At 42.1% G+C, this 27238-nt stretch overlaps 1 long non-coding RNA gene across 2 annotated transcripts; it reads left to right on the top strand.

The window, feature by feature from the left end:
* The first annotated feature begins 484 nt into the window (after positions 1 to 484).
* Positions 485 to 26718, top strand: LOC139527012 (uncharacterized). Of its 2 annotated transcripts, XR_011665242.1 has the most exons (4): positions 485 to 1017; positions 21482 to 21682; positions 23077 to 23239; positions 25852 to 26718. It is a non-coding gene; the product is annotated as an uncharacterized lncRNA (long non-coding RNA). The 2 variants fall into 2 exon arrangements; XR_011665241.1 differs by lacking the exon at positions 485 to 1017 and having other exon boundaries at positions 21380 to 21586.
* Positions 26719 to 27238: the final 520 nt, after the last annotated feature.

Here is a 27238-nt window from a genome sequence, read left to right as displayed (position 1 = left end):
TATGTCTAAACGCAAAAAATAAAGCTCATGACTCTTTGTTGTTCAATTTTTTGATAGACTTGTGTAACGAAAGAGAGTCATCTCGACCACAGTTGAATAATTTGCGTTCATTAATGAATCTATAAGAACTTCTTGAGCTTTCGGTCGTACACTCATTTTATGATTCAGATTTCGAACCTGAAAGGGGGGGTGCTAACCCAGGGCAAAGGGGGGGTGCTAACCCAGGGCAAAGGGGGGGTGCAAAACATATGTCCCGATACAAATGCATTGATCGGCAAAAATAAAGGGGGGGTGCGCACCCCCGGAACCCCCCCCCCCCTGGATCCGCCACTGAGGTCCGTGTAAGAATCAGGCAAATCAAATAAAAACTGATAAGTCCATATACACGGAATATGGTGATATTTTGTAATCCATTAATAAAAGTGACAAATCCATAGTATTAAATCGATATGTTCCATATTTGTCTAGAAAAAAATAGATTGAATGCATTCGCCGTCCGCATAATACAACAGTGTAATGCATTGAAAGTAGGTCAACTTCGATATTGATTTTCTGTAAACAGCAGATGCCTAGCACACAATTTTTTTATATTTGAAATCATTTGATACATATCTTCTCTTTCAATGAATAAAAAGTTTGGAAATTTTTATTTGAAAAATGTTATTCACTAAAGTAAAATCATCGAAACACGTCATTCACCGTATTGTTTATCTCCCTTGCTTGGTTACCTCTTTTAAAAAAAGGCGCGTAGTCTGCACAACAACAATAACAAATGGCAGACGAGTTGGTCCCGCCGCACATGAAGGGCATTATAAGTCTGTTTTAACACATTCATGTGGGGTTTAATCCTGTATGTAATCAGGACAAAAGTGTACGAAAGCTCGCTGAATGTAATAAAGACATAACGCCGCGGCATTGACAGATCTCAGACTGCGTGAAGGTTGCCAGACTACATGAACCAGCCGTGGACAATGCCAATGAAGGAGTGTTGATAGCACTGAGATGTGGTATTTTCAGGTAAATCAATATGCTGCCTCTGTCCCCACACTCTGTTTGCACAGTAAGTAATATCATAAATACCAACAAAGATAGAACAAGTGATAACACCCATGATACACATTACATCAAGTCCCTATGCCCGGTATATTTTGTTAGGTTTCCAGTTCCACAGGACTAACTACAGTCACAGGGTTTCTTAACTGGAGTCTTATTGCTAAATAGGCAGCGCACCCATCCATCAAGCTGTTAAGGGAGCTACCATTTACTTGTTTTAGGGGGGGGTGGTAGGATGAAAAATTTTGCCCTACATTTTTTTTAGTTGTAATCTCTGTCTTGCATTTTTTTCCCACTCTTTCATCGACATGTCTATTAGGCCTTGCCAATATTAATTGGGTTATCCCTTTTTTTACTTAAATTGTTATCCTGCCTCTATTTTTGCCAATTTTTTTTATAATCAAAACTCCTGCTCTGCCTTTTTCAAATATCATCCTAGCCCCTAATAAAAATCAAATGGTAGCTCCTATGAAACATTAGGAACAATATACATGTAGATAGTGATCAGGTGATATTCAACTAATTATCCAGCTAAAAAAACTTTTAAAAAAAACCATGACCACATTGTGAGTGAACACAAACCTGAAACTAACTTCAAACTATAGAAACTGCATCTATCCACAAAGTACATGTACATGTAGTACCATACATGTATGTTCTGAGTCCTCTAAGGCTAAAAAAACTAGTCAAAACTAGGTTGGGACAGATTTCCACAATGGGTAGGAAACCTTTTAAGATTTCCTTTGCAACTGAATTCATTATATGTATTTTTTGTATTATAATATATAAAATGTATATAATTTATGCAACAACTTGTGGTACATTCGAGATGTTTAGACCATGAAACCGTTCAGCCTTTTGTTGTTTCGCTCATTCACCAAATGACCTAGAAATGGTTGGTTCTGTCCATTATATTTTTTTTCTTAAATTTTCTATCAATGTTTTGAATACAACAATAAGAGGCAAGTAATTATTTCTGGATATACAGTACGGGTAGGGACTTATTTTTATGGATGTCTTAATCCGTCTAGATGTCAGACTGGTCGGACAGTTGTCCCAGTGTAATAAACATCTGCTGTGCAATATCCAAGTGGAAGGTCGTAAATCAATCTGTACCAGCTTGATTAGAAGTAGTAGGGCAAAGCCGATTCTGCCTCACACATGCAGAATCCTGCATAGAAATCCCCACCTCGAGGGCAAAATGCAAACAGACGGCATTCCTATTGAGTATAGGGTAAATCATGACTTTCTTACATAATGGATTCGTCAACATGGAGGATTTTCCCAGCGAGGACGCCCTTCAGGAGAAAGTAAAGGAGCAGAATCAGGAAGCTCTCAAATGGAGGGACATACCCACCGAGGTGTTTTATAAGATCTTGGAGGTGGTGGAAGTGGATGGAAAATTTGACAAAAACAAAAGCAAAATTCTCACTCTAAAAAATCGAGGAGGGGAGACTATCAAGGTATGGGCCTGCCCCACGCTCAACAAAGAGAAGGGTCCCTTGCAAGGAGCTTTCGTCCAGAGCACGGGATTCAAGCTGAGCAAGAAATCTCAACAGCAATACCTCTCATACGACCTGGTGAGGATGTGAGGATGAAAAAAAAAAGTTGGGGGTTGGGGTACAAAATTTCCCATCCGGCAAAAGAGCTGGATGGGAAATTTTTTTTGGTTATTTAGCGCCTCGAGCGTAGCGGAGCGAAGCGTAGCGGAGTGACGAGGCGTGTTTTTACGGCGCATGCGCATTAAGGTCCTCACTAAAAGTGGTAGAAGGTCGGCGCAACTGATCTTTCTCATCGTAGTAATTCTTCAGGCAGACGGCAGGGGTACCATCTTCACCCGGGAGCTGGGATTGGTAGGATCTGGCCAAGCGGAGAGTATCATGATGCTTCTTCTTCTTCTTGGTGATTCGCTTGGCGATCAGCGAGAGCACTAGGGCGGTCGTAGCACACAGGCAAGCGAGGGATCCAAGAGGGAGGGACGCCGCGACACCAACCCCGGTCAGAGCAGATCCCATGGTGCCGCTGGTAAGTAGCAGACTGCTTATGGAGGCCGCAGCTTGGACAATGGAGACCACCTTATCGAGTCGCTTATAGATCCGAAGCATGCGGGCATATTTCAGAACTTCGGACTCCAGGAAATCCTCGAGTTTAGCATCCACGTCATCGGTCATTTATTTATAGGAGCATGCCGAGCAGGGGGATACTCTTAAATGGGCTATTGGGGCCTAAGATCAGCCCCTTACCATCGTAGAATTGACGTCCGCTCTTCAAGTACAATCCATCGCCGTAGGTATTGGGCAAAGTGTCTGGGCTCAAATACAGACCACGACCCCGAGGTTTCACGCAGCATACTTCTCCACCCCTCTTGAGATATAATCCAGATCCCACGGCCTTCTGGATGGCAGCACTACCCAAACCGCTCAATGCGCCCACGCCCAAAGCAGGTAGCACGGTTTTGGCTAGCATGGGTAGCGCAGCAGAGGCGAGACCTGCGAGCATGGGGAGGAATCCACCTTCTTTCTGCACGTTATACCTCACCTGCTTCGGACTCATCTCCAAGACCATACCACCCTTACCGCTCTGCAAGAGCTTGGCGATGCGCTGGATCTGGCGGCGAGTGAGGAACATCTTATGATTACCGGATAGGTTGGCATGCGACAATCGGACGCTCACGGGGCAACCGTTCTTTGCCGCACGCTGAATCTTCTCTGCCTGACCTTTCGTCAAGTTGAGACCGTACTCTTGATAATCCATTTATTTATACCTCACGCAGATGGAAGCGGATGGTGAGATTCTCTCCTCGCAGATCGATAGGGCGACCGTCTTGATCGGTCAGATACGTCTGCATGCGATCGATGGTCCTCAGGGTCACGGGTAAGTAGACCAGATTCTTGGGAGTCTGGATGATCTTCATGCCTGGATCGACCGCGGGAAAGAAGCTATAGATGGTGGACTGCTGGGTGCCGTTGACGTAGCTTCCGTGGATGATATCGCTATTCACCAGGATGCTATTGATGCTGATGATATTGGCGATATTCTCACCTTCCGCGTAGCCATTAGTGCTTCGATCGTAGGCATACGTCCGGCGCTCGAATCCAAGCACCGAACTGATGCTATTGGGCACGTCGAAATCCACTTGATAATTTCTAGCTAAAGTGAGGGTCGCTCTCAGCGTCGCGCGATTGGCATCGAGAAGGATCTTAGCCTTATGCTTATTGAGCCGCAGTTGCCGCTGGATCTCATCATTGATATCGTCGATGCCATAAGAGCCGGTGCTCAGTGCGATGGGAAACCAGTGGGCGCCATCGTCGGGAGAGTAGCGGAAGGAATTATTCCCAGCATGAATATTGGGGATGGAGTAATAAGTCTCCAGATTCACGAGGGCCATCTCGTAAGATTTCTCCTCGCGCAGCTGGAGGGGTGGATTGAAGCGAGTCAAGATCTGACTATCGTTCCCAGAGACGATGAAGGAGAACCCATGTTTGGGCTCGGTATTGGTGGCGATTTTCCGCAAAAGTGAAGCATCCATTTATCTAACCCTCCTCAGAAGACGACGCTCATCTTCTGGCCGTCGGATTCGAATTGGAGGATTCGATCGGAGATGATTAGGGCGAAGGCTTGGGTATTGGCAGGGACGTTGCGCTCGAAGTCGGCTCGGATCTGGATATCCACCGTCGACTCTTTCAGCCGCTCGGACTGATGGCTCACGTCGATGACGAATAGGGGATAGAGATCGATGAAGTCGGAGGGATTGATGCCACCATTGCTGAGCAGACTTTCCATGCTATAGAATTTCTTGCGGAATTCGGCAGCCTCCTTATAGACCCTGGCGACCCTGCATTGGGTGAAGCCGGCATTGAAGTCCACGGCGGGATAGCGCTCCGCATTGAGGGTCACGTGGATATTTCGCAATCGGCAGTGGTCGAAGACGGCAGCATTATGCAGCTGGTCGTTGCCCCTTTCAGTCTGAAAGGCGACGATGATCCATCGTGGCTTCTCACGTCCACTTTTAGCGGCCAGACGCCAGTGGAATTGCGAGGTCTGGGGCACGGCTATGGAGTCGCACTGCCTCATGCGAAATCCGCAATCGATCTTGGTCTTGCTCTGGATGGTCTTATAGAGCCGCAGCTTCTTTTCGTCGGACGGGATGACGTGGGGGACGAACCACGAGACCTTGCTCAAGACTACTTTGGCCACGTCGTTGACGGCGGCGGCTCGGAGGATGGCATTGGCATCCGAATCGCGCACCAAGGAGAGCTCGTGCTTGAATCCGTAGACGATCTTATCATAGTCCTCGGCAAAGCCAAAGACGTGCTTGAGCGGGATGGAGAAGGAAAAGGATCCCTTATTGACTGGCTTGGTGATGATATATCCGTGGCGCGCTGCGAATCCAACGTTATCTGCCTCGGCATCGGTGGTGGAATCTTTGAACCATAGCTGGTTGAGGCCTTGGGATTTGGAAAAATCGTCGGGGTACGTCAACATTCCTAGCATGGTGGTGGCGATGCCGGGGTCGTTGAGGTGCTCGATCTGCTGGCCGGAGAGTCGGTAGCTGATGCTACGAAAGAGATACATGACACCGTTATGGATGAGCGATACCAGATCGCCGTCGGCATATGCAGTGCCATCATTCTTCTGAAGTCGGCCTTCGATCAAGAGATAGCTTTCGGCGGGATGGAGGAAGAGATCCTGAGTCTCGATATTGATGCGTATCTCTGCGCCGGCATTATTCAGCTGCGCCCCGGCTTGAGGTTCGTATTCGTGAACCTGATATTCCTGGAGACTTTCATCGAAAGTTAGTCCTTCGGTGATAGAGAGCATATCGGCCATCATATATTTATCTATAGCGCTGGACGAAGTCGTGGATGGTGGCGATGCCCCCGCCCGAGATGAGATTATTGAGACGGGCCTGCTGCTGCGAGGTCCTCTTGGACTTGATGGGTGGTGCTTGAGGCTTCTTTTTGCGGGTCACTCGATTAACGACGTGGTCCACCGCCTTGCTTGCACCTTTCTCCACGCCTTTCAGGGCTGCATTGGTGGCGGCGCTCACGGCCTTGCTACCCAACGTCTTGGCGGCGGAGGAGGTAAGCACCCGTCCGGCTAGATTGGCGATGGTATCGAAAAGGCCTCGTCCGCCGACGGCATACTTCCGACGATATCCGTGATTCACTAATAAAGGCATCGTAAATTTATTTAGAGGAGCTTTCGATGTAGCTTCTCGTACTCATCCCTGCTGATATGACCGGACTTCCTCATGGCGTCGAGGATGGCCACGATTTCGTTGCACACCCCATTATTCCCAGCCTGGTAGGCGGCAGCGCAAAGATCGAGACGATCCAGCAGCTGGTTGAAGCATTTAGGGAGGAAGACGGTGGGCACCCCGCTGCCATACTTATCTTGCTTATAGATATACGAGACGATCTCCTTCCATTTACGGCTTTTGCTGGCCTTGGGGGTCTGCGAGAGCGCAGAGTTGCCTTGATACATGACATTAGATGCTCGCAGGATATCGCCATAGGTATGCAAGTCCTCCACGTCGAAATCTTTGGGATGCTTCAGGACCATAAGCTCCCATAGGCCGGGAGTACCCTTATAGCGCTCGCCATCGACGAAGATATCGTCTCCATCGAAGGTGACGGGCAGACTCCCGATCATGATGGTATCGTCTTCCACGCGCAATCCAAAGGTATGGTCGGCCTGGGGAGTCATACTGAGCTGGAGATAGTGGGCGGCTCGCGGACCGAGGTTAGTTTTCAATGCTTGCTCGATGGCAAGTTGGTCGTCATCGTCCTCGTCGGCAGGGAGAGGAGGGGGAAGGGCAGGCACCGGGGCGGGCAGAGCGAGTGGGATATCTTCGATCTTTTTGGTGATCTGGGAGGCGGTCTCCTTTTGCGTCTCGACCACGGGCTTGAATATCTTGGAAAGGTCGCGGCTGAGTCCGATCTTATCTAGGCGACGCTGCATATCGCTAGCTTGGATGCTGCGCTTGGTCTCCTGCAAGTCCCTGGCAAGCGCCTCACGCTGCTTGGGATCGGTGATCTTGATAAACGTCATTTATTTATAGCATCGCCAACGCCCCTAAGCGATGGATCGATCGCCCCATAGCGTTGGAATAAACGCCCCTAAGCGATGGATCGATCGCCCCATAGCGTTGGAATGAACGCCCCTAAGCGATGGATCGATCTCCCCATAGCGTTTGATCGATCATTCTCCGATGCTTTTTTACCTTCTGCCTCAGCGGGATGAAAAAACCGTGGATTCCCGAAGGGATGGATCGCCCCTTAGCGTTTGAATATTGCCTGCCAGCGTGGAGGAAGTTCATACGAAGACTTCGCATCCAAGAGGCACTCGAAAGAGCAGTAGGGCTCGCGGCTGATTCTCTTCGCGGTTTTAATATCGTACTCCCCCACTATCCTCACTTTTACGCCCGACCAGAGGATGGCAAATTTGGGTATGGCTATAATCTCGTCGTGGATATGACGCAAATCTTTGCCGCGAGCGATCTGAGCACCACACCGATAGCATGCCTCGGGGAAAAGATTCAAATGCTTCTTGCACTTATCACTGCCCGATACGGAGGGATGCGTGCACCGATGGCCGCGGACGGTCTTGATGCTGCACGGTGGTCCGGGCGGCGGCTTAGGTTGGCGGTTGGAGTGGGAATTATAGGTCCTTCCTTCGAAATCCTGATCATCGATGCGGCGAGCATATCTTTCAGCACCACATTGACTGCAGCTATATCCCGGGATCTCACCATTAATAAGCATACGCTCCCACTGGTGCTCGCATTCAGGGGGTGGTCGTGGTGGGGACTCCGGAGCATTCTTCAGATCCAAGTCCCGTTGATTCTCAAGGAAAAATTCCTGAAAGTGATCCATTCTTTATCTTAGACTCGATAGAAATCGTCTAGATTGCATCGATATTTCCCAGCCGTCTTGGGGCTCGTGAGATCTATGGTCATGAATCCGTGAGGCTTGGCCCAGCAGTGATCGCATAGGGCATCGAATTGAGCCGGGGTGAGATCGCCGCAATGGTCCCGGCGGATATGATCGCGATTTTTGGCATCCTGCTCAAAGAGGCAGATGAAGTTGGCATTCTCCCGGATCGATTGCCGCGGGAGCTTGAAGTAATTTTGGCAGAGGTAGAAGCAGTCCACGTTATTATGACGACCGCGCACGTAGTAGTCTTCGCACTTGCTCTGCTTGCTGAGCATCAAGTCGTCGAAGACCATGAGGTTTTTGCGGGTGGGATCGAGCTCTCGGGGATCGGGCACGTCGCTCGCCTCCTCGAAGAAGAAGGGTTCGATACCGCCAGGCTTGGGTGGTGGCTTCATCGCCTGCACCACGTCGACCAAAGAGTGGGGATAGCGATCCTTGATGGAGAGAAGGTCGCGGATATCGTCTTTCGAAAATCCTTTCCCAAGAGCCCGATGCAGTAGCTGATAGATGGGCTGGTGGAGCGATTTTCCGAAGACGTAGAGGCGATCGTAATCGAGCCACCCATCGCGCAAGAGGAGGTTATTCAGCAGCGTCGTCTTGCCGCAGTCTGACTTCCCGATGATCAGACCTCGGATGGATCGCTGCGGGAGGAGATAGTGATTATGCCGACGACTTACGGCGGGCTCATCGTAGGTAATGTCTTCAACGTCCATTTATCTATATAAAATGGGAATGTATTGCTTGAAGTGCAAGAAGAAGACGGAGACGAATAATCGTGCCGTGATCACGAGCGATGACGGACGGCGGCGGCGGAAGGTAGGGACCTGCGCCGAGTGCGGCACGCGAAAGTCGCAATTCATCAAGACGGAGAGGGGCGCCGGACTCATGAATAAGATGATCAATCGTCTGCCCGTCGAGATGCATCTGCCGGGGCATAATTTTACCGGTCCAGGGACCAGACTCAGCCAGCGACTCAATGCCGACGGCACCCCCAAACCTTGGTCGAGGCCCATCAATCGAGTCGATGAGGCCGCCTATCGCCACGATCTTTGCTATGCCAAGCATAAGGATACGGCCGCACGCAATTCGATCTGCGATAAGACGATGCTAGCCTCCCTCGATGCCATCCCCAATCCCACTGCACGCGAGCGCTTCGAGCGTGGTATCGTCAGACCCATCATCGGTACCAAAGCACGATTTGGACTAGGCGTGGGGGAAAAAAAAAAGTCCGGTGGTCGGATGAGCTAGCCGAAGAGCTGCATAAGCCAGTCCGACGTAAATTTCAGAAGCGTCGCGTGGTGGTAGGTGGGGTGGATGATACCTGGGCTGCCGATCTCGTAGATATGAGCGCCTTTTCCCGCGATAACCGAGGCTTCAAATACCTCTTGAGCATCATCGACGTCTTCTCCAAGTATGGCTGGTTGGTGCCGCTCAAGGATAAGAAAGGCGCCACGGTGAGAGATGCCTTCCGGACCGTCTTCAAGGATCACACGCCCGAGAAGCTATGGACCGATAAGGGCACGGAATTTTATAATCGCGAGATGAAGGATCTTCTCCGGAAGCACGGCGTCGAGCTCTACTCCACGGAGAATGAAGAGAAATCGAGCGTGGTGGAGCGCTGGAATCGTACCATGAAGGAGAAGATGTTCAAATACTTCTCGGCCAATTCCACGCGAGCCTACCTTCCCGTCTTGGAGGATCTCGTCCGCCAGTATAATACCACCAAGCATCGATCCATCAAGATGACCCCCACCGCCGCCAGCCAGAAAGAGCACGAGGCTAAGGTCTTCTGGAATCTCTACGGAGATCTCCCACCCATGCAGCCACGGCGATTCGACGTCGGCGATAAGGTCCGAATCACCAAGAAGAAGGGCACCTTCGAGAAAGGATATACTCCACGCTGGACGGAGGAGGTCTTTACCATCTCCCAGACCCTAGCGACGCAGCCGCCCACCTATCGTCTCAAAGACTACGAGGGTGAGGAAATCAAGGGATCCTTCTACGAGCCCGAGCTCCAGCGCACCGACCAGGATATCTATCGCATCGAGAAAGTCTTACGCCGGCGGACCCGGGGAGGGACGAAGGAAATCTACGTCAAGTGGAGAGGGTATCCCAAAGAATTCAACTCCTGGATCAAGGAGTCCGACTTGCAATGATCCAAGCAGGCTTTCCGGTCTCGATCAAGGGAGACCAGAAAGTCTTGAAAGAGGATTAGCCCCGTCGTGGGAGCACTTTCTTGAGTGCATCGATCGTTCTTTCATAATCGGTCAAATCACTCACCGAGCGCCGACCGACCCTATCAGTTGTGTGATGCTTCAGCTTGATAAAAGTCTCAAGGGCATCAATCTTTTCCTGGTTGACGAACATCTGATTTTCAAGGGTTTTATATTTAGATTCCGCGGCGTTTATCTTCACCTGCATATTTGCAACCAGCTCCTGCCAGTTCTTTGCATACCATCCTTTCGTGACTGGCTCGCCTGCTTCCGTCCCTTTTGATAGATTTCGAATGGCATGCCCCCTCATATCTATATCACCATTCATCTCACCGCCAGCCGTGGGTAAGCACTTTACCATCTCTTTCTCGATGCGATCCAGACGCTTCTTCTCTGCCTCGATGGATTTCTGAGTCGCACCAAGCTCCACCTCTAGCTCATCTATAGCTTTCACGCCATCCTTTAGCTGGAGATTGACCCATCGCTTCGTGACCGCGTCTGAGCTATCCCTCGGCAATCCCAGACTGGTGATCCGATTATCGTTCATATCGAGATCCTGGAGCATCCGCCAGATGGGCATGCGCTTTCTCGAGTGAGATCCAAACTTATCCATTTATCTATAGTCCGAAGATCACATCCTCGAGCGTCCGACCTTCCGAAAGGAGCTTCAATACGTGCAAGCAAAAGTGTCCGCAGACCACGTCGCCGCGCCGCTGGAGCTCATCGGTATTATATCGAATCTCCGGCCGCAGATAGCCTACCATCTCGTCAGGCGGAGGCAGGCCGTAAGGATCGAAGTAGACTTTGAGTCCTTCGCGCTTATGCCAGCATGTCCAGTGCGTGCCGGGGCCATGGAAGTCGTCGTGATTCAGGATGCCACATTCGATGGGTCGTGGGGCGGGTGGTAGGCCATCGCGCATGAATATTCCTCTGAATCGAGATATTCCCAGGGCAGAGGCAGCATCCTCGAGCTCTGCATCCGAGAGGGGCTTGTGGGGGAGGAGGATGTCATGCACTCGTATGCTGCTCATTTATTTAAGTGCGGGGCGCCGTGAGTGATTCGATAATGTCCGTGGGCAAGGGTGCTGATGCCGTCCGGGAGGATATGGCGCTTATCGTCCTTGGCGGAGAGAGCGATCTTGTTGATCTCCTCGGCGTAGATCTGATGGAGATGGCTGCGGAGGATGCTCATCGGTCGGTGGATCTCCTGCTGAGTCTCGAGGCATCGCTTGTAGTCGTCGAAGGCGATGCTGCGCTTGATGACGCTCTTGGTGACTCCCTTCGCCTTCTTGGTGGCCTGACCGTCGTCCATCTTGAAGGCGTATAGCTTCGCCCGGAGCCCCACGAAATCGGTCATGATCTTCCCGCCGCATTCGTCCTTGAACATCCCGAGGACTTTCTTATTTTTGCCGGTGGGGATGGTGGAAGGATGCTCGATGGGATAATTTGACGTATCAAATTTTGCCTCGACGTGTGGAGAAATATCCTTGTAGAAATCGTTGGTCTGGATCTCATAGGCCAAGCTGTCCGTGTCGGTGAAAAGCAGCCGAGCCTTATCGCCGTACATCTTCCTCACGAATCCATAGTGGAAATCGTACATGAGGAGCTTCGAAATATCCAAGATGCAGGCTCCTAGATAGATCGGCTTATTAAACTTCAGCTTCGTCTTCTTCATGTGGACGGCTGCCAGATTCTCAGTGAAGACGACGCGACGATCGAAATTGGGCTTGGCCACGAGCTTCAGGGCCTGCTTCTCGGTGGTGACGAGCCTGACGTCGACGTGCTTCCGAATATTTTCCATTGTTTTGCCGAAGACCGAATTATTCATGAGCTTGAAGAAGTCCTTCTCGGAGTCGGTCTTGGCTTTGGCGCGGAGAGCAGTATTCAGATCTACGTAGTGCTTGAGCCATGGGGATTGCTTGAACCTGATGATCCGACGGCATTTCGTAAGCTTCATGCCCATCTCCAAATACATCTTTAGATTTCGATAGTGGAGCGTATATTTTTCACGCTTGCCTAGATGAGGCACTAGCTTCCGGACTTTGTCGATCTCCACATTCTGGGGGGCGAGAGGATAGTCGTTGTGGGCGTCGTGAAGATCCTGTGGATATTCGAGATCACATTCTATCATGGCACCATATTCGTGATCGTCGGGATATTCCAGGATCTCCCCAATCTCCTCTGGCTCCACCCACTCAAAGTCTCCCGTGGGAAGAGGCTGCGACATCGCCCACCCGTAAAGATTATTGGCATCGAGGTAGGTGAGATACTTGGTGGGCTGGGAAGCGTCGTACGTGCTCATATAGGGGTTGTTGGCCTTGCCGTAGCGGTGAGAGATCATGGCCACCCCTCCTCTGGTCGCCTGCTCAAACATCATCAGCATATCTGGATCGGAAAGAAGCTCCAATCTTTGCCCAGTGGTTTTGAGGGCGGCGTCGTAGGAAAGGCCGGGGGATGTGTAGTAGTTGGCAGGATCAAGCCCATAGTGAGTCTGGCAGATATCCCTGAAATTCTCGAAGATATCACTCAGCAGAAGCACGTCGGTCTCGAGATAAAGATCGTGATAATCGCGCAGAGTCTTGCACTCGAAGGCCTCCCAGACCTTCTGAGCGTGCGTGTAGTCCTCGTCACTAATATCCTCTCCGGAGAGCGTGCTGTAGAAGGCTTCTTTGGGCGGGAGATAAGTCTCTTCCAGCTTGGCCGGTCCATCCATATATTCGTAGGGAAAAACTCCCTTCCGAATCATCAGCTCGTGACGATCACCAAACCTTGCTTTCACGGTCTTGAATTGGTCAGGTGTGAGATTCTTGGCTAGATTATCCAACGAGCTGAGCAAAAATCTGCACGAATCGACGAATCTCATCTCCAAATTATCCACCTGCTTGGAGAAGCTGATATATTTCTCGTCGGTATTGGGGATGACGTTGATCTTACCCTCAGAGAATCCAAGCTCCTTGACGAAGATGTGAGCATCATATCCGCTCAAATTGTGGAAAAAGATGGGGACGTGCTTCGGGAGCTGGAAATCCAGATTGCACTGGTTGTGTGCTGCGCCGCGATATTTCCCGGTGAGATGGTCATGGTCCCGAACCTTATCCCCTCCCAATGCATCCCCACAGATGTGGCAGTGCGTGCTTGCTTCGAAGTTCGCCTTATCGTCGTCGGTCATCTCCATAGGCTTTTTCTCCTTGTATAGTTTGGCGATGGCCCGCACTTCCTCCTCGATGCACTGCACGAATTTCTTGGCTGCATCCTCTCCGCAGTAGACGACCGGATCTTTGTAGTCGCCGTGGGCGTACTTTATGTGATAGCAAAAGCCCGAGGGTCGCTGAAGTTGGTAGGCCTTCGTGTAGGAGTGTGATGAATCCGGCTGGCAGGTGTCGAGCTTCTCTGTGAAGCACTCAAAATCCGCGTAGATCGCGAAGGGGACTCTCATCATCTTTTTGTGATTATGGAAGCTGACGAAGGATTCTTCTTCCGGCATCACGATTCTGACGGCATCCTCCCGACTGCAATATTCCATGTGCTCGTCCAAGATATCCTGCCTGGAAAAATGGTTGAGGCATCTTCGGCAGAAGAAGAGTTCGTGACCATGCTCTGAGATTTGAGAGCCTAGGAGTCGTGAAAGGCTCTTGATCCAGCAGTAGTGCTGCTTGCTATCGCTGGTTTGGAAGAGAAGATCTACGTGCCGCATGCCCGTATTTTTGGATATTCTGAGGGGATATACCTGAAGATCTTCTTCCCCATCCTCGCCTTTCTTCAGCCCGTCGTAGCCGTAAACGTTGATGTTGAGATCTACGTTACACCTCTCGAATTTATCGATCGCCCTGAGTGAGACTGGGAAATCGATGCCTTCAAATTTTAGATCATCCTCCCACTTCACGTACTGACTGGGGCGATTAGTATTTTTCTGATCCACCTCCTCATGATGAAGCGCGGAGAGGATAGCCCACTTGAAGCACTCCTGATCCTTGTTCTGCACGTTGATGATGGCCTTCTTTTTCGCGAGTGCTGATGGAGTCGGTATGAAGGAAGCCCCTTTGAGCGGGTTGAATTGGTTGAGGTGAATTTCTAGGTTCTCGACGTGTCCCAATGTCCACCCACTCCCTTCCCGCATGTACTTTGCCATATTTTCCTTGACCTTCCCCATCATGAAGTCGATTTCTAATTCGAGGTCAGATGACTGGGTGAGGATAGCTTGGGCTGATCGAAAGTAGGGAGTGACGTATTTATTTTCCCCAGTCGCTGGGTCGGTCTTCACCAGCTCTGCTAGAAGCACTAAGTTCACCTTCAATCCCTTCTTTTGGGCGAGCGCATCGGAGATGGTTGTGGTGACGGTGCTTCGACTTACCTTTAGAAAAGTGGCCACGTCGTGCTGCTTCGCGGGTTCGATAACGACCGTGCCAAATACACCATTCAGTGCTTGACGTCTATCGGTGACATTGATCTCATCCTCGACTGGGGCGTTTTTAATATCTTCTTCGACCAAATGGTTCAAATCGTCTCTCTTGAGCTGAGAGTACTTGGTGAGACCACGATTCTTTGCCAGTGCTTTGAGCTGCTTCTTGCTGAGGACTTCCTGGCGGGGAAATTTACGGGCGGTTTTCTCCTCGATGAACTTCACCAAGGCCTCCTTGTTCTTCCTGCTGATCCCCCTCAGACCCTCGTCCTTAGCTATTTGACGTAGGGTCTTCATGGTCTCTTTGACCACCATCTTACCCTCGACTGGGATGATCTCCTCCTCCTGCTGGCGTGGTTGCTTGCTATGCCTCCAGCAGAGGCCATCCTTCCCGGGCTTGCTCTTGCAGAGCTGCCCCTTCTTCCTTTTCAGTGGATAACCGCAGGTGGTCTTCTGCTCCCCATCTGGTTGATGCTCAAATCGCGGCTTGGTGAACTGCGCACCGCAATTTTGACACATCTGGGTATGCTCATCCATCTGCGTCAGGTTGGGGGCATCACAGCACTGCTGCTGCCTTTGAGGGGTTGGGGCTGGGGTGCTTTCTTCCAAATCTTCTTCATTCTCCAGAAAGAAATCCTGATAGCGATCCATGTTATCACTATTGGATTCCATCCTTTTATTTATTTCAACCTGTGACATCCTTCCCTTTAAGGTGTCCTTATCCCCACTTTCCTGTGGAGACTGACTTATGCTCTGTACGAAAGACATAATTCTTGTATTTACCCTATACTCAATAGGAATGCCGTCTGTTTGCATTTTGCCCTCGAGGTGGGGATTTCTATGCAGGATTCTGCATGTGTGAGGCAGAATCGGCTTTGCCCTACTACTATTAGATTTAAATTTTACCTGTACAGATATATTAGTATTTATGGAGGATAGATAAATGTAAAATATTGTTTTGTATTCAAAGAGAAAAAATTAAAATTAAAATTAAATATAAGAAATAAAATTAAAATTAAATATAAGAATAAAAATAAAAATTAAATATAATTTTATTTTTTTTATAATTTGAAAATGAAATAAAGACGATTTTTAACAATATATTGTGTTGCCAATTATTTCAATAGTTTTGTGCCAATAAACTATTTTGTATTTGTATTTGTAAACCGTAAATATTTCATCTAATTCAAAATAATAAGCCTAATAACAACCAAGACTGTTTTCAATAGAAGTTTAAATCAAATTGTTGAGACTTCAATCCCGTAAATTATACGAGTTTTCGTTGATGGTTATATTATTTCCCGCTTTAAACGTCCTGTTCCTTTAAATGTAATTATAAGAAACTCAATTTTAAGTATAAGGCCAACATATCGTATTTATGAAATATGTATAGGCATTGTGAATTAAGTTATTTTCCTTTTGATACAACTTTCCCCGTCGGAGCCTCTACATCTATTCACACCTGTCAATCATTTCTCGCAAGTGACACATTTTGGTCAGACAGATCACTAGTGCTTTCTATTTTGATATATTTCCCGTTAATCTCTTTGAAAGTCAAACAATTGGTTTCCTGTAATACAATATTTATAACGCCGAGATCATATTTCGATTCCTATTTTTTTTATTTTATTTAAAATTGTTGACACTCGAGATAATATGCCTTTCTATTTTCATGTCTGAAATTTTTTATGAAAATCGCCGGTGTTATAAATATATTTTACAAATTGTATCAAATCGATACACGAAAATCAAAGTTTAACCTTATATAGTTTATTGACTAAATGCACATTTATACTCCAATGGGGTTGAAGGTTTCGTCGTACTAGTCATGATCAGCTGTCTTTACTTTTTCGTCGTACTTCTAGTCATTCTAAAGCTTGCGCAGTCAGTATGATTTTTTAAATCGATGTATTATTTCCAAAGTTTAAAGGAGGTCTCCAAATAGATTATTTAAATGGGAATCCGGGAAATGACTGATAAAGATAAAAACAAAAAATAGTTAAAGAAGACTAAATCGTGTTTTGATTATACATGTATGTAAATCGATTAAATTTCTATTCTGGTAAATCGATCAAGAGCCTCAAAACTAAAGCACAATACTGTCAATCAGTAAAGGATATAAGCCGATAACAGTCCATTCTGTAAAATATTGGACAGGTCTGAGGCCGCAGGCCGAAGACCTGTTCAATATTTTTCAGAATGGACTGTTAGAGGCTTATATCTTACTTAAAACATTGTTTAACACGTCAAAAAGGTGAAAAAAAGCAATCAAATAAAAAAGATTTATTTTCATCAAGTGTGAAAATTATTTTGTGAATAAACTTTCTTTACATTAAAATTTATCCTACATGTTGCCCCTTTTTAACAGTAGCTCAACTTAAACAATACAAAAAAAGAAAGTACAGCTGAAGGTAAACATTGTACACATGTATTGTTGCATGTAGATTAAGACTCAGGGTATGTGTATCAGGATTTTTGCGTGCGAAAGGACTACTCTAATTATTCTGCAAGAATACCTTTACATGCGTTTTGTGTTTTTGAAATGGAGAAAGACGTTGAAAGTATATTCCTAATGCAAAAAAAAAAAACGGAGAAAGCGTTGATTAGTGATTGTGCTGATTCAAAATTTGGATTTACATCAAACGTGTATTCAGACATATTCGATTAAAGTGTTCAATCAAAGAGGATAGATATTTTAGCAGCTGATAAAGGCAAGTTTTATGTATATTATATTTCAAAATGTAGTCCTCTCCTATTAGTTTCTTGTTTCTTCTCGGGTTTTATTTTTTACCTGTTTACTAGGAAAAAAAGTAGAGAAAAACACATGTGAAGACAGGTTCGCGTTGAACCATAGTAGAGCACCGCAGTCGATTTTGTTTCAAATATATGATTTATAAGAATAAAAGATAACAATGTGCAATCGTTTTACATTCTGTTGTTGTTCATCGGGATTTTCATGAGAATCTTAGGGACGACATAAAAAATCAATGAATGATAACAAAAAACCTGAATTCAAATATTGGAGGTCAAAATTGCTTCACGTTTTGTTTAATTGATATTGATTTGATATATATATATATATATCCTTATTGGTCCATCAATTGTCCCCAAATTAAGCTAAGAAGAGGGGGTAGGGGGTCAGTGAAAAAACTTTATGAATTAAGTTTTTTTTATCCTACATTCAACGTTTGATGTAGTACCTTATTGTTTACCCAAACGGTTCCACCTGATAATCCCCAATTATTATCTATTATTTTTCTGGAAGGTCGTGTCACCTCTTTTTTCCCGTTTATTTGTGTATTAATGTCCCTTGTGGTATTTTTTTCTTCTTTCCTTTTAATATTAGAGGAACACAATTTTGTCTCTCGGTTTTCTTTTGCAAAAACTGAAAACCTCTTTCTTACACACAACGATCACTACGAAAAAGTGCAAATCGAACACACGGTTGATTTGATTACAGCCGATTTCATTGAGTGTGTAGGCAAAGCCTGAAAGGTAATATCTTTGATTAGCTTGCTTGTTAGCTGAACCGTGAGGGCATTATTAGGTTAGGTAAACTACCCTCCTTTAAAAGTAGACTAGTCTGACAAATAACCAATTTATCTGTATGTTGGACTTCACGGTTCAGCCAACAAGCAAGCTAACTAAAGATACTACTTTTGCCTACACACTCAATGAAATCGGCTGTAGCATATATGCAGTAACGTTTCCTTTATTCTAATCAAGTTCTCATATTCATCGTCGTTCATAAGCGAAATGTCGCATTATACTCAAATCATATTCAAGCAATAATATCAGACTCATAACTGAACTTGTAAATCAACGCAGAAACCAGAAAATTATAACAACTATTGTAGTCCCGTAGTTCATGAAGCAAGTTCTAGATTTGCACTTTTACACAGCGTGCATTTTATGTTGTTTTTGTTCCTTGTATAGTGGGATGGTCTATCAAACGTTATAAACATTACTTCATTGATATTTTAAATTGTAGATGAAAATGATGTTAGGAAGAATAAGAGCAACACCAGTGATCAATTTTGATACCAAAGATGGACGATAATAAATCTTTTGGTAGTGTTAATCAATTTGAAAGTGATTTTTTCCAAGGAAACTGTTTTGACGAATGGCAAAACCATTGTTTTTGATGGTGACTTTAATAAATCTTTTTTCGTAATTGTCATTTGTTATTTGGTTGCATTTTTTCTTTTCACATTCAGCATAAAAACAGTTGGGGGAATTGATTTTTTTCAGTGATTGAACTATCATTTACCTGTAAGAATCAGTTATACCACCTTCAGCTGTCCAATATTTTTAAGGAACAAGAGGGCTATTCTTAAAAATATTGGACAGCTAAAGGTAACATAATGGTTTCTTACAGGTAAATGATAGTCCAATCACTGAAATAAAGAACAGGTACAACAATAGAATGACGTCACAACAATGTTTTAATTCCACATCAAATTTAATCATGAATGAATTTCCCACGGTCGGTCAGTAAGGTCACCTGTGTTCACTGTTACGACATTTCCCGCCATATAAAAATCTCGTGCAGTGGACAAAATCGATCTTTAATATCTTTTATTAGCATTCAATATTATTGTGAGTGGAGTCAAGTTACAGTTCAACCACGTGCACACGCTGTTGATCACTGATATGTGTATCATGGAATTGTCTTTTCACAGCAATTTTTTCTTTTAGATTGCTATAAAAAATATAACATACAAGTTTCCTTTTTTACATGGATTGTGCGTAAATTAATACTGGTTATGCAATTAAGTTCGGGATTTCGGGATTAAGCCTTTCGGGATCTGGGAATTCTTTTTTCGCGATGTCAGGATTTAAATTTATTTAAATTCGGGACCTCGCGTTTTTAAGCCCGGGATTTCGAGATCCGGACCCCTTTTTAAACTCCCTACCCCCAAATGCAGATCAATTATGTTAATTTAGCATAATGAACAAACACGGAAATCTTAAAATAAATTATGCCCGGGAAGAATCAATATTATTTGTTATTATTTGCGTTCTATTTTAGTTATGCATCTCCAACTTTCGGACAATATTTGTATACAGTAAAAAGTAAAAACTACAAAGAATCATCAAGCTACTAATAATATACAAGTATTGCTCACTGTAATTATTTTTATCTCGGAACTGACACAACAGACTGAATATTAAATACAAATTATAGAAATATTTTGCATGTGACCGCGTCAAACTAAAACGTATGCAGCAGCACTTGAGACAGCATTCTGCTAATCAATGGATTAACGTGGAAAATAAATCAGTAAAATAAAAATAACCGTAAGCTTCAAGAAATAGAATACATGTAAAAACATATATGTTTAAAAAATTTATGCAAACAAATAAGAAAAAGATACAAAAACAAAAAAAAAAAACAAACGAAAAGGAACATAAAATAAAAATAATTTTTAGGAACAAAGAAAATAAATAACAGTTGAAATATCAAAACCATAATTAAAGTCATATGAAACCTCAAATCAAAAAAAAATATGCATATGTATTTTAAAACTAAATGGATAGTTTTCATTATACAACTTATGTACATATACTTTTTTTCTGAGGAAAATTCTTTAATTTGTCCACATTTAGAAGAAGTTTACTTATTTGTAATTGCTTGCTGCCAGGAAGCAATTCGCCGACATATTTTCCGTATGCATAGCGACCTAAGCGTGACCCTCCTCATAAAAATCCGGTGATAGCAATACTCATGAATCTGTCATTAAAATAAACAATTACCTGATTGTATATGTTAAACACGTGCTAAATACCCATCCCTTTGTTGATTATTTACTATAAGGTGACAATCGGTAAACATGTAAGTGTATAGATTTTTTTGATAAAATTTAAAAAGATAGTATGATGCAGAATATGGAAAATATCACAGTCAGTATTTCAGGGCCATTTACATCAGCTGACTATGCAGTAAATCTTTTGCTCATTGCTAAAAGTCCTTTACCTATTCAGTGATTTTCCTAGAGTTTAGGTGAAGGGGCCCATGTAATTGGGAATAAAGTTCGTGAAATGTTGCAATTGGCTTTGAGGAAACTATATTAATTTGGTTATAAGAAGGGCACACTGCGCATTGTTACATCAGGCTGTGCAACATTCAAAGGGGGTCTGGGGTAAGCCCCCCCCCCCCCATTTTTTTTTAAATTAGGTACAAAATCCTGGATTCTGAGATCCCTATGTTTAAATACCTTGCAGACTGAAACTAAATAAAGCTTATTTATTTATCCCTGACCTATAATTAACCGTTAAGAGATTTGCTCTCTTGTGGAAAATTTCATACATGTAACTCTCAGTAGTCTGTGAGTTTTGGACTCATGAAAATTTGAAAAGTCTGTAATGAGAACCCTGAGTTACTTCATTTGCAATCATACCACATATAGTCTTTAGATATAGGAAGATGGGGTGTGAGTGCCAATGAGACAACTCTCCATCCAAATAACAATTTAAAAAAGTAAACCATTATAGGCCTTCAACACGGAGCCTTGGCTCACACCGAACAACAAGCTATAAAGGGCCCCAAAATTACTAGTGTAAAACCATTCAAACGTGAAAGTCAAAATATGCTTATTTGTAAAACATTTATAAGGTTGTTCTGAGTTTGAGACTGTTTAGCAATTTTTTTTATATATATAAAACATGATCAATTGCAACTTTATATAATTTTTCATTGTGTACTTACATGTACATGTATCACACTGACTATAAAAAAACAAAAAAATCCTTGATTTAAGATTCTAATGAAATAGATTCTTATGAAATAAATATAGATAAATGTACATGTAGTCTTTTATTTGGAATGAATTCAGTATCAACATCTATAAAAAATGTCTTGTGCATTTCTTTTTCAGCATAGAATTTTCACCCATGTTTTAGAATCTGTGAAACAGGATTGGTTTTGTGTGGCTTCACTTCTGGAGAATTTTATAATGACTATAAAGATCAACTTCCTTAAGGTAAGAAGTTAGATCTTCTATCAGATAATACAGAATGCCTCATGTACCACTGTGGACATACCTGGTTATGCTTACAAGAAATAAGTGAAAGAACAGGTAACATACAATGTATATTATAACAAAAATTGGGCTAAGTAAATATAAGGTAAAAACAGAAGACAACAATATCAGAATTAGGGACGACATCATAAGATCAATGTAGGATAAAAAAAAACTAATTTATATATATATATATATATATATATTTATTTTTTCACTGACCCCCTTACTCTCCTCTTAACTTAATTTTGGAAAAATTGATTGACCACTTATATATATAAAATCATTTCAATTAAATAAAACTTGCAGCAATTTTTACCCCCACCCCAAACTATTTGAATTAAGTTTATTATCCTTCATTGATTTTTTAATGTTTCCCCTAAGTGACAGTAGTTTAATGTTCATTTTACAGCTAATTTCTTTATGCTTGTAGAGTAAAATTTTGATTTTGAAACGTTTACATGCATTAGGAAATTAGCTATAATCTTTATTTTTATTAAAGCAAAAATGTTTCTTGAGACATTGCTTTGGAAAAAACAACCTATATATATAGCTAGAGATATCATTTAATTTATATCTATAAAATAATATAATTACAGTTTTGGGAAAATCAAATAAGTAAAATTGTTCACCATGTCAAAAGATATATCTGACAAGAAATTTTCTAATGAATCAGACAACACTTGAAGGGTTATTGCCCTTTTTCTAAAGGAAATTTGTGTGCATTTTGTTATAACCTTGATATTATTCTAGATGTACAAATGTTACTCATAAACTTATTTTATGCCCCCTGCCATAGCGTAGGGGCTTTAAGTTTAATCCTTGTTTATAAAAAAAGAAGATGTGGTATGATTGCAAATAAGACAACTCTCCACAAGGGACCAAATGACACATAAAGTAACAACTATAGGTCACAGTACAGCCTTCAACAATGAGCAAATCCCAAACTGCACAGTCAGCTATAAAAAGCCTCGAAATGGCGATGTAAATCAATTCAAAAGAGAAAACTAACAGCCTGATAAATGAACCAATAATGAACGAAAAACAAATATGTAACACATAAACAAACAACAACCACTGTATGTCTGTACTCTAACTATTTATACAAAAAAGAAGATGTGGTATGATTGCCAATGAGATAACTCGCCACAAGAGACCAAAATGACACAGAAATTAAGAACTATAGATAACCTTTAGTTTGCCTTAACCAAATGTTAGAAAACTTTTATACAATGCTTATTACCACTAAACAAAATCAAGTTTGAATTTTGGGGGCATCACTTTAGCCGTTCTAAAGTTATGCCCCTTTACAAATGGTAAAATTGCTAAATTTTTAGTTTTCTTCCTCTTTCTGTAGTTTGCCTTAATCTAATGTAATAAAACTTATACACAATACTTTTTATTTTATGTATATTTAAATAGCAGAGTAACGAATATCTTATATTTCATAGGGATCAATATTCAGGGATATTGCTACTCTGAGGCCCATGCAGGAAAGTCATATTGTGATTCAAAGATGGCAAATATGCGCAAAAAGATGAAAAGTTGGGTTGCAAGTTGAAAAAAACATTGTAACAGCAGCTGATATGAAAACTGCCCTTGACTCTAGAACAGGTAAATTAACAAAATGTACATTGTTCAAACAGAAAACATAATTACAACACAAACCCACTGCAAACTAAATGTGCCCTGTTAAAATAAGCAAATGTGGTTCTATACACAATTTCAAAGACAGTCTGATTCTCAGAAGTAAATTTCATTTCACAAATAAATCTGACATGATAATGTCAAAATGTTAGACTTGAGTCACAGGCTGAGGCTCACATACACATCAGGGAGGGACCCAGCCATTTTAAAAAGGGGGGTTCCCAACCTAGGACAAAAGGGGGGGATTCCAACTATATGTCCCCATTCAAATGCATTGATCGGCCAAAAAAAAGGGGGGGGGGTCCATCTCCCAAAACCCCTCCCCCTGGATCCGCCAATGCACATGTTACATCACCCATATTAAACAGAAAAAATTAAAGCATTGGTTAAAATGATCCATGGCATGTTATTTGAAGCCCCATGTGTGATATTATCTTAACATAATTTTTCTGGTCTGTGTATCTATCTGCTTGACTGTTTGTCTGTCTGTTCCTTATTATACCCCCACACAACAGAATTTTATGATACTTGGTAGATAACAAGGACATACTATGTAGATGTGCATATAAACAGGAAATTAAGATTCAATTTTTTTTTCTATGAGTTATGCCCCTTTAAACTTATTTGCTTTAATGTACTTCTGCAAAAGTGTCATTGCAACTCCTCTGAAACTACACAACAGAACTTCATGAAAATTTGTAGATATTAATAAGGACATACTATGCAGATGTGCATATCAACAGGAAATTATAATTCAATTTTTTTTTCTTGCACTTTTTTTTTACTTGCACTTATTGATTAATGATAATTTGGGGACGTGGGGTATGTGATCGTGCTCACTAAGGTTGTTTAATTTGGTCAAAGTTAGTTTGATTGAAGTTTTAAGTCACATCAATAGAAATTTAGTACAAATCAAATTGTATGCCAGATTAGGACCATATCATAAAAAAACTAATCAACGTTAAAACAGTTATTTTTCAGGGTAAAGGTTTTGGTCATAGTAAAAAGTCAGAATAGTTTGAAATTTAGTGCATAATTTCCTTATAATACTATCTGTCTCAATATCAAACTTTAAACTGAACCCTTGAAATGATAGTGCAAACAGCACATCATGCACTGCAACTTTTATTTTACTTTTCTAACTCACATGGCCCTAAGGCTTTTCTCATCACTTGGCGTCTGTTTTAATTGTCTTTTAACTTTTACAAATATCTTCTCCACTAAAACTTAATTGTACCTTTATTATATTATGTATTGTTCTCTGCTATCTGTTGTTTTGTCACATTGTATATACTTGTTTATGTATTGCCATAGCATATTATTTATGCTTTCGCAAATAAAATATTCATTCATTCATTCAAAACTAATTAGCCAAATTTAATCAAACTTGGCCACAATTATCATTGGGGTATTAAAAAGTGTGTCCAATGACCCGGCTAACCAACCAAGATGACCACCATGGCTAAAAATAGATCATAGGGGTAAAATGCAGTTTTTGGCTTATAACTCAAAAACCAAAGCATTTAGAGCAAATCTGACATGGGGGTAAAATTGTTTATTAGGTCATGATCTATCTGCCCTAGAATTTTCAGATGAATTGGACAGCCTGTTGTTGGGTTGCTGCCCCTGAATTGGCAATTTATGGAAATTTTGCTGTTTATTGGTTATTATCTTGAATATTATTATAGATACAGATAAACTGTAAACAGCAATCGTGTTCAGCAAAGTAAGATTTACAAATAAGTCAAATGACTGTAATGGTCAATTGACCCCCTAAGGAGTTATTGTTCTTTATAGTCAACTTTTAACAAATTTCATAAAAAAATTAAATTTTTACTAACATTTTCCACTGAAACTACTGGGTCAAGTTCATTATAGATAGAGATAATTGTAAGCAACAAGAATTTTCAGTAAAGTAAGATGTACCAACACATCACCATCACCAAAACACAATTTTGTCATGAATCCATCTGCTTCCTTTGTTTAATATTCACATAGACCAAGGTGAGCGACACAGTCTCTTTAGAGCCTCTAGTTTGAATAATGTTATAGATAGAGATAAACTGTAAACAGCAATAATATTCAGCAAAGTAAGCTCTATAAATAAGTGAACAGGATCAAAATTGTCAATTGACTTCATAAGGAGTTATTGCCCTTTAAAGTCAAATTTTACAAGTTTTTGTAAATTTTTGCAATCTTTTACAAAAGTCTTTCCTGAAACAACATTAGGGTATTTGTTTTTTAAAAATGTGTTCAGTGACCCTGTCTGCCTAAAACATGGCAGACATGGCTAGAAATAGAACATAGGGAAAAAATGCAGTTTTTGACTTGTCCATACATGTATCTCTGAAACTAGAGCAAAAGTATAACGGTTCAGGTTGCATTATTCCATGCATCAATTGTAAATAAATATATCATGTGAGCAACACAGGCTCCTTGGAGCCTCTAGTTTAAAATTATTTTCTTTTCTTCAAAATATCATGTTGACCTATGTAGTAATGTACACACATTTTGTTGAAGTTAAAAACATGACCTTTGAATTGGTTTATAATTCCCCTCATTATTATTTCTTTTCACAGGTGTTGCTGGATGTCAAGTCTCTGAATGTGCTTACGACACCTCATGACACAAACTGATAACACACAAGTTAAAAGGAATAAATGATTTTAATTAGTTGTGAGTTGAAGAAGATGGTATACTACTGAGGAAAGCCTACAAAATCGGCAAAGTAAAATTTATTCCTAATAAATCCATAGACCAAATGGGTTTTTGTAAACGGCAGGAAAATAAAACAGAATAATGTGTGTTAATATCAGGATTTGATTTACCTGTTAATGTAATTGGAAAAATCAAAACACCTAAAACAGATGGTGCAGTTAATCTCCATGAAGGACCAGAAATAAAAACAGAAAATGGTGAAGACTCATCCAGATTATCCTCTCGTCACTCAGAAAGTTCTGATCAAATGCTGTTCTTTTGCTCAAAAGTTGGATGTGTCATTAGATTTGCTACCTTAAATGGACTTGAAAACCATCTATTGATAGCTATATATATATATATATATATATATAGGAAAGCATTTTTAACAGTTGCAACAGGAAACAACCTGACACCAGTGGGCCAGGTTGTGCAATGAAGTGGTATTTACAACCAAAAATAAACCAACATCAACAGATGGGACTGAAAATGAATTTTCTACAAGTAATATGAGATGAGCTTTAAAGAATATCAAGATTTCCTTGTTATTTTTTTTATAAAAGTATTTGTCACATATTATTAAAGTACTAAGCATGCTAAGCAATCACTCTTTTGAATAGAAGGTTAAGATACATATTTGATCAATGAAAACTAAGTATTATTAGAATATATGTTAAAATAATTTTGCTTGTACCATCATGACCATATAATTATTTAGTTTTTAGAAAATTAAACATTTGAACAACTTATTATCTATCTTTTTTTTTTATTCTTTACTTCCATTATCTCCAATTGACTTTCTTCCTTGTAGTAAACATTGAATTTAAGTTCAATATTATCGATATGCAAATAAGGGTGGTTTCACTAGATATGTCATGTATGTTAAACGTTCTGTTCTAAAGGGAAAAAAAATCTGTATGCAAGACCATTGACTCTTGCATACTTACATATTGAGGAAGAAAATGGGGACACCTATTTATTTTTTTATTTAACTGCTTGTACCAATGAACAAATATTTTGCAGGAGTACCTGTTTATCACATCTTAAATAAAAAAAATCAATGTGGGAGACACAAAACATAGTAATCATTTGCTAAAATTTCTACACTAAAGTGCTGTGTGATATTTTGATCAATATATTGAGAAAACTATTTGGTTCTAAGAAATCAAATCCTTCATTAATATCAATTCAGACCCTGTTGATGCTTGCAAGATAACAACACAATTATTGTGGACTTTGGCTAATTACTAATGTAAATCATAACATTTT

This window comes from Mytilus edulis, chromosome 6 (assembly GCF_963676685.1).
Source record: "Mytilus edulis chromosome 6, xbMytEdul2.2, whole genome shotgun sequence".
NCBI classification, from domain to species: domain Eukaryota; kingdom Metazoa; phylum Mollusca; class Bivalvia; order Mytilida; family Mytilidae; genus Mytilus; species Mytilus edulis.
Note: the sequence above shows the minus strand (reverse complement) of the source record. Positions and strands in the feature narration are given on the sequence as shown.